Below are 9135 nucleotides of genomic sequence, written 5' to 3' on the forward strand. Positions count from 1 at the left end.
TTGCAGTGACAGACATCCTATTCAAAGGCATGTACATATATATATATATATATATATGTATATATATACATATATGTTGTGATATATTTCAGATTTTAAGAGTTCTGTACATCAAGTTCTCAACCAAGTTGTCTTTCTGTCATTAGTACATTCAAGTTTGTTAAGTACTGTATTATAGGGATTCTCCCAATTTAGCTCTTTCACCAAAGAAGAACTCAACCAATCAGTGTTTTAAAGAAGGACTCTCTACAAATGAAGGTCAAAAACACATTAGAAATTTCCCCATCAATACTATGTTCCTTAATACCCATCTGCCCATACTAAAAGAGACATTCTCCATGGGTTTTCTGGACGGGAATGAACAGTGACAGGAAATGGAAAGTGTTTCCCTCATCTCAGGAAATATCTTCCACTCTGTGTATTTCTGAATGATTGTGGATTAAGTAGTTTTGATTGCATACTGCCAATAACAAAAAGAGAATGATTTCTAAGGACATAGCACTAGGGCTCCTTTTTCTTTTTTCAGATTGGATTTGGGGCCCTGGGGAACTCCTTCCTCCTGGGCCTACATACCATCACCTTCTTCACTGGTCCCAGGCTGAGGCCCATTGACTTGCTTCTGTGCCACTTGGCCTTTGCCAATGACTTGGTGCTTCTTTTCAAAGGGATTCCTTAGATCACGGCTGCTTTGGGGCTCACCAATTTCTTGACTGATGTGGGATGTAAACTTATCTTTTACTTTCACAGAGTAGTCTGGGATCTTTCCCTCTGTACCACCTGCCTCCTGAGTAGCTTCCAAGCCTTCACTTTAAGTCCTAGAAGCTCCTGGTGAGAAAAACCTCAAGGTAGAGCCCCAAAGTGCATTGTCGTATTGTTTCTCTTGTGCTGGACCTTCAATCTCCTGAAAAAGTACATGATTCTTTTATATATGAAAGGCCCAAAGGGGAGCAATAACATCACTGGTATAAATGATTTCATTTACTGCACTGCTACATTTCCAGTTTTATATTATATTTTACTATATATGCTCCTGTTCTCCATTCCTGATGTTTTGTATGTAGGAATCATGGTGGGCACCAGTGGGTATATAGTTTTTGTCTTGTATAGACACCATCAGAGAGTACAGTACCTTCATGGCAACAGTCTCAAACCCAGCGATTTCCCGGAGGCCAGAGCCACCCAAACAGTCCTGCTGCTTATCATTCTGTTTGTCTCCTTTTACTCTCTGAGTTCTATCCTGTTGTTATGCATTCGCTATGGGAAAACTTTTTCCTGGCTTGTTCATATCTCTGCCTTCCTTGATGCCTGTTTTCTAGCTTGCAGCTCCTTTGTTCTAATAGTCAGTGACTCACAAGTTCAAAAATACTCTTTGACCCTCTGGGAAAAGATGATGATACAGTTTTGAGAGAGCTCAGTGGTTTCACCTCAAACTATTCAGCATGGCTAATATAACTGAAAGAGCAAAATGATAATTGTTGCATGGGTTGCAGGAAAATAGGTACAATAAAGCTAGGAATTGGTCTGGCTATTTCAGATAGAAATTTGGAACTGTGCTCCCCAAATGATTTGTTTTTGTATACCATTTGAGCCCCCTATACCAACACTAGGCCTATATCCCAAAGAGTTGGAAAAAATCATATCTGTACAGAAATATATCTAGAAACTCATTCCACAGTAGTCTTAAACTGGAAGCTAAAGGAGTTTCCTTCTTTTGGGGAATGCCTACAAAGTGCATTGTATTACTAGAATGGATTGCCCTTTTGAAATAAATGATGATGTAATTTTTTCCAGGAAACTGGAAACTCTTCTAAGAATGAATTCAGAGCACAATGAGAACTAAAGCAATTTATACAATGAGGTTATAGATACAACAACTTTGAAAGATTCTAGAAACTTAATCAATGCAATGATAAATCATGAATCAAAAGAACTGAAGAAGATATATACTACTCAACTTCTTCCACAGAAATAATGAACTTAGAATGCAATGATAGACTTCTGGGTATGCCTACTGCTAGAACTTCTTTATTTTATGAACAGTGGGCTGCGGGGGGTCAACAGCTTGCCCATTCTCCTCATCCATATACTTTCAATGAGTGTCCCCCCAAAGGACACGTGCCAACCTCGGATCTTGTATACCTGTCTCAGTGCCCTGGCGCACTTGAACCTCACCGTTTAGGATATGAGAGATCAGTGTGGGAAAGCTCCAACCACCAGCACCACCTCATATACACTTCAATGATTCTTGATTGTCTTACTGCTGAGAAACAATCCATTGTAAAAGATCCCACTTCACCTGCCCCATTCAAACAAAGAACAGTGAAAAATCCCATTTTCCTTGCCATTAGAAAACCTCATAAAAGTGAATGTTGCAAATGAAAAATAAGTAAATAATTTAGAAAAAAAATTATTGGAGGTGCTGAAGATATTGATTACATAGCTACAGTGCCAAAAAATTCCAAATAGGAGGAAGTCACTCAATATAGCCTCCTTGTCATGACCTCATATCTAGGCTACTCTAACAGCCAGTCTTTGGTCTCCCAGCAACTAGTACCTCTCCATTTCAGTGCATCCTACACTTAGCTATGAACATGCTATTCCTAAAGTTCAAATCTGACCACATGATCATCCAACTAAATATAATTCAATGGATTTCTATCACCTCTGGGATTAAATGTAAAATTCATCGTGAGAGTCAAAGGGCATTACAACATGCTTCTACACTTGAAGCCACTTTCAAGTCATCTCATATCTTATACCATCAATTCCCTATTCACTTTTTTGTTTTTTTAAATGTATTTCATTTTCAATTCATACAACAAAAGCATTTCAATAACACAGTACAATAATAAGTTGATTGCTCATGAAATTACAAATCTACCATGTATAACTTGCTATCCCCTCCAAATATGCAACAAATCTATCATGTACATTTCTTTTATTTCTCTTCTAACTCACCCTAGAGATGGCTAGCCTTAAACAAAAATACATACACATATGTATACAAGTAAAACTATTACATACATACTTCTATTTATCAGTTCTTTCTCTAGATGTAGATAACATTGTTCTTGTCTGTCCTTTAATTTTAATTTATGTTTTTATAATAGTCAAAATTACTCAGTTATTCAAAGTATTTCTTAAAACACTATCACTCAGGTACAGCCAAGATGGCACCTGGAAAGCAGGGACTGGCCTAAAGCTCTCCCCCAGGACCCTCCAAACAGCACTAAAAAATGGCTCTAAACAACTTCTAGAACTGCAGAACCCACAAAATATCAGAGGGAAGCAGGGCTCCAGCCCAGGACAGCCTGGATGGTCGCTGAGTAAGATCTATCACATGGAGCTGGGAGCAGAGCCCAGCGTGGGCTGCTCCCAGACCAAACAGACCTGGAGCTGGATGGATCATGCCCTAGTGCCCTGAATCAGTGAGCTGTGGCAGTTACCAGACTTCTCAACCCACAAACACCAAAGACAACAGAGAAGGGTAGTGGGGAAAAAATGCGGTCACAGAGTGAAAAGAGTTCAGCATTCAGCCACCACCCCAGAGGCTGTGGAGGTGGTGCACCTGCAGAACTACATCTGCAGTTACTTCTGACCCCAGGCCCACGTGATAGTAGGAATTAAGTGGCGGAAATGCGCAGGAGTGCAGAGCCTGCTCAGATCTGAGTCGCGGACCAGGTTGGCAGTTCTTGGGGGAGGAGGAGCACTGGTGTGGCAGAGCTTGTTGTGTAGAAATAGCTCTGAAAACATCTCAGCCCCTTAAGCTTGGCACAAAGTACTCTCTACTCTTACTCTACAAGCTGTCATACCGCAACGAAAAACTCAAGGGTCAAGTAGTTGGCTCGGAACATTGCCAGGCAGCAAAAATGGACTCAGATTCAGACTCAGACATTGGAATTTTTCTTTGGTGGCAAAGAAGACCAATACATACAGCCTGAAGAAGTCAACAAAGTCAAAGAGCCTACATCAAAAGCCTCCAAGAAAACCGTGAACTAGGACTCAGGCCATGGAAGAGCTTAAAAAGGATTTGGAAAAGCAAGTTAGAGAAGTAGAGGAAAAATTGGGAAGAGAAATGAGAGTGATGTGGGAAAACCATGAAAAACAAATCAATGACTTGCTAAAGGAGACCCAAAAAAATACTGAAGAAAATAGCACCTTAAAAATAGACTGGGGCTGAGCCAAGATGGCGGCTAGTAAGCAGGGACTAGCGTGAGCTCCGTACCGAGTCCCTCCAAAAACCTATAAAAAATGGCTCTGAACCAATTCTAGAATGGCAGAACCCACAAAACAGCAGAGGGAAACAGGGCTCCAGCCCAGGACAGCCTGGATGGTCTCTGGGTGAGGTCTATCCCACACGGAGCTGGGAGCTGGGAATGGAGTGGAGCAGAGCCCAGCCTGAGCGGCATGGACCAACAAGACGAGCAACCAGGCAGAGCATGCCGTAGTGCCCTGAATCAGTGAGCTGCAGCAGTTACCAGACTTCTCAACCCACAAACACCAAAGACTGCTGAGGAGGTTATTGGGAAATGCTGCGGGAGTGGAAGGAGTTCACGGTTAGGCTTCCATCCCCGGGGGCAGCGCAGGTGGGGCAGCTATAGCTGTTGTTGGTTCCGGCTGCAGGCTCACCTGGTGGGAGGAATTAAGTGGCAGATCAGAGTGCACAGCCTGCTGAAGATCTAAGTCAAGTTCGGGTTGGGGGTTCTTGGGGAAGGAGCAGTGCTGGTGTGGCAGAACTGTCACCTCCCCCCCAAACGCGGAACATAGAACTCTCTAGTCTACAAGCAGTCATACCCCACTGAAAAACTCAAAGGTCAAGTTATTTGGCTGGGAATATGGCCAGGCAGCGAAAACGCACCCAGATTCAGTCTCAGACTTTGTGTTCTTTCTTTGGGGACAAAGAAGACCAAAACATACAGCCAGAAGAAGTCAATAAAGTGCAAGAGCCTACACCAAAAGCCTCCAAGAAAAACATGAACTGGTCCCAGGCCATGGAAGAGCTCAAAAAGGATTTGGAAAAGCAAGTTAGAGAAGTAGAGGAAAAATTGGGAAGAGAAATGAGAAGGATGCAGAAAACCATGAAAAACAAGTCAATGACTTCCTAAAAGAGACCCAAAAAAATACTGAAAAATACACTGAAGTAAACAACACCTTAAAAAACAGACTAACTCAAATGGGAAAAGAGCTCCAAAAAGCCAATGAGGAGAAGAATGCCTTGAAAGGCAGAATTAGCCAAATGGAAAAGGAGGTCCAAAAGACCACTGAAGAAAATACTACCTTAAAAATTAGATTGGAGCAAGTGGAAGCTAGTGACTTGATGAGAAATCAAGATATTATAAAACAGAACCAAGGGAATGAAAAAATGAAAGACAATGTCAAATATCTCATTGGACAAACCACTGACCTGGAAAATAGATCCAGGAGAGATAATTTAAAAATTATTGGACTACCTGAAAGCCATGATCAAAAAAAGAGCCTAGATATCGATATCATCTTTCAAGAAATTATCAAGGAGAACTGCCCTGATATTCTAGAACTACAGGGCAAAATAGAAATTGAAAGAATCCATCGATCGCCTCCTCAAATAGATCCCAAAAAGAAATCTCCCAGGAATATTGTCGCCAAATTCCAGAGCTCCCATATCAAGGAGAAAATACTGTGAGCAGCCAGAAAGAAACAATTTGAGTATTGTGGAAACCCAATCAGAATAACCCAAGATCTGGCAGCTTCTACATTAAGAGATCGAAGGGCTTGGAATACAATATTCTGGAAGTCAATGGAGCTAGGATTAAAACCTAGAATCACATGCCCAGCAAAACTGAGTATGATGCTCCAAGGCAAAATATGGATTTTCAATAAAATAGAGGACTTTCAAGTTTTCTCAGTGAAAATACCAGAACTGAATAGAAAATTTGACTTTCAAACACAAGAATCAAGAGAGGCATGAAAAGGTAATCAAGAAAAAGAACAAGAAAAAGAAATTGCAAGAGACTTACTAAAGGTGAACTGTTTTGTTGACATTCCTACATGGAAAGACGATGAGTATGATTCATGAGACCTCAGTATTATGGTAGCTGAGGGGAATATACATACATATATGTTTATATATATATATGGGTGAATGTGTATGTATGTATATATTTATGTGTGTGTGTGTGTGTATATATATATATATATATATATATATATATATACAGAGAGAGAGAGAGAGAGAGAGAGAGAGAGAGAGAGAGAGAGAGAGAGAGAGGACACAGGGTGAGTTGAAGATGAAGGGAAGATATCTAAAAGAAATAAAATCAAATTAAGGGATGAGAGAGGAACATACTGAGAGAGGGAGATAAGGGGAGATAGAATGGGGTGGATTATCTCGCATAAAGGTGGCAAGAGCAAGCAGTTCTGTGGGAGGAGGGGAGAGGGCAGGATGAGGGGGGAATGAGTGAACATTGCTCTCATCAGATTTGGCCTGAGGAGGGAATACCATACACACCGAATTGGGAATCTTACCCCACAGGAAAGAAGAGGGAAGAAGATAAAAAAAATGGGGGGAATGATGGAGGGGAGGGCTGATGAGGGTGGAGGTAGTCAAAAACAAACACTTTCGAAAGGGGACAGGGTCAAGGGAGAAAATTCAATAAAGGGGGATGGGTTGGGAAGGAGCAAAATATAGTTAGTCTTTCACAACATGAGTATTGTGGAAGGGTTATACATAATGATACACATGTGGCCTATGTTGAATTGCTTGACTTCTTAGGGAGGGTGGGTGGGAAGGGAAGAGGGGAGAGAATTTGGAACTCAAAGTTTTAAAAACAGATGTTCAAAAACAAACAAAAATGTTTTTGCATGCAACTAGAAAATAAGATACACAGTCAATGGGGCGTAGAAATTTACCTTGCCCTACAATAAAGGATGGGAAAAGGGGATGGGAGGGGAGTGGGGTGACAGAGGAGAGCACTGACTGGGTAACAGGGCAACCAGAATATACGCCATCTTGGAGTTGTTGGGAGGGTAGAAATAGGGAGGAAATTTGTAATTCAAACTCTTGTGAAAATCAATGCTGAAAACTAAATATGTTAAATAAATTTTAAAAAATTAAAAAAAAATAGACTAACTCAAATGGCAAGGGAGCCCCAAAAATCCAATGAGGAGAAGAATGCCTTGAAAGGCAGAATTAGCCAAATGGAAAAGGAGGCACAAAAGACCACTGAAGAAAATACTACCCTAAAAATTTGGATTGGAGGAAGTGGAACGTAGTGACTTTATGAGAAATCAAGATATTATAAAACAGAACCAAAGAAATGAACAAATGGAAGACAATGTGAAATATCTCATTGGAAAAACCACAGACCTGGAGAAAAGATCACAGAGAGATAATTTTAAAATTATTGGACTACCTGAAAGCCATGATCAAAAAAAGAGCCTAGATATCATCTTTCAAAAAATTATCAAGGAGAACTGCCCTGATATTCTAGAACCAGAGGGTACAATAGAAATTGAAAGAATCCACCGATTGCCTCCTGAAAAAGATGCCAAAAACAAAACTCCTAGGAACATTGTTGCCACATTCCAGAGCTCCTAGATCAAGGAAAAAATACTGCAAGCAGTGAGAAAGAGTCAATTTGAGTATTGTGGAAACACAATTAGGATAACACAAGATGTAGCAGCTTCTCCCTTAAAGTACTGAAGGGCTCGTAATATGATGTTCTGGAGTTCAATGGAGCTAGGATTAAAACCAAGAATCACCTACCCAGCAAAAGTGAGTGTAATGCTCCAAAGCAAAATACGGATTTTCAATAAAATAGAGGACTTTCAAGCTTTCTCAAAGAAAAGACCAGAGCTGGATAGAAAATTTGACTTTCAAATACAAGAATCAAGAGAAGTATGAAAAGGTAAACAAGGTAGACAAATCATAAGGGACTTACTAAAGTTCAATAGTTTTGTTTACATTCCTACATGGAAAGATGAGGTGTGTAATTCATAAGACCCTTCTTAGCATTGGCATACTTGAAGGGAATATATATATACGTATATATATATATATATATATATATATATATATATATACACGTATATATATACATACATATATATATGTGTATATATATATATACATACACATACATATATATGTATATATACACACAGAGTTCACAAGGTGAGTTGAATATGAAGGAATGATATCTAAAAAATAAAATGAAATTAAGGGGTGGGAGAGGAATATATTGAAAGAGGGAGAAAGGCCGAGGTAAAATGGGATAAATTATCTCACATAAAATTGGCAAGAAAAAGCAGTTCTGTTGGAAGGGAAGAGGGTGCAGGTGAGGGGGAATGAGTGAATCTTGCTCTCATTGGATTTGACTTGAGGAGGGAATAACATACACACTCAATTGAGTATATTACCCCCACAGTAAATAGGGGGAAGGGAATAAAAACATTGGGATGATAGAAGGAAGGGCAGATTGGGGAGGAGGTAATCAATAGCAAACACTTTTGAAAAGGGACAGGGTCAAGGGATAAAACTGAATAAAGGGGGACAGCATAGGATGGAGGGAAATATAGCTACTATTTCACAACATGACTGTTATGGAAGTGTAATGCATAATGACACATGTGTGGCCTATGTTGAAATACTAGCCTTCTTAGGGAGGGTGGGAGGGAAGGGAAAAGGAGAATGAATTTGGAACTCAAAGTTTGAAAAGCAGATGCTCAAAAAATGCTGTTTTTGAATGCGACTGGGAAATAAGATGTACAGGCAATGGGTCATAGAAATCTATCTTGCCCTACAAGAAAATAAAGGGAAAGGGAAGTGGGGGAGTGGGGTGATAGAAGGGAGGGCTGACTGGGAACAGGACAATCAGAATATATGCCATCTTGGAGTAGGATGGAGGGTAGAAATGGGGAGAAAATTTGTAACTGAAAATCTTGTGGAAATCAATGCTGAAAACTAAAAAAATATTAAATAATGAAATGTGGAATTTGAAAAAAAAGAAAAATGCTATCCATAACCAGAGCAAGAACTGATGGAGTCTCAATGCCATAAGAATCATTTTTTTACTTTCTTTATTTTTCTTGTTTCTTTTGTCTGTATTTTCTTTCACAACATGACAAATATGGAGATTTGTTTGCATGAGTGCACTC

At 39.8% G+C, this 9135-nt stretch overlaps 1 pseudogene; it reads left to right on the top strand.

Annotated features, from left to right (window-relative positions):
* The first annotated feature begins 480 nt into the window (after nucleotides 1-480).
* LOC118836489 lies at nucleotides 481-1405 on the top strand (annotated as a pseudogene).
* The last annotated feature ends 7730 nt before the right edge of the window (nucleotides 1406-9135 follow it).

This window comes from Trichosurus vulpecula, chromosome 2, assembly GCF_011100635.1.
Source record: "Trichosurus vulpecula isolate mTriVul1 chromosome 2, mTriVul1.pri, whole genome shotgun sequence".
Classification (NCBI taxonomy): Eukaryota; Metazoa; Chordata; class Mammalia; order Diprotodontia; family Phalangeridae; genus Trichosurus; species Trichosurus vulpecula.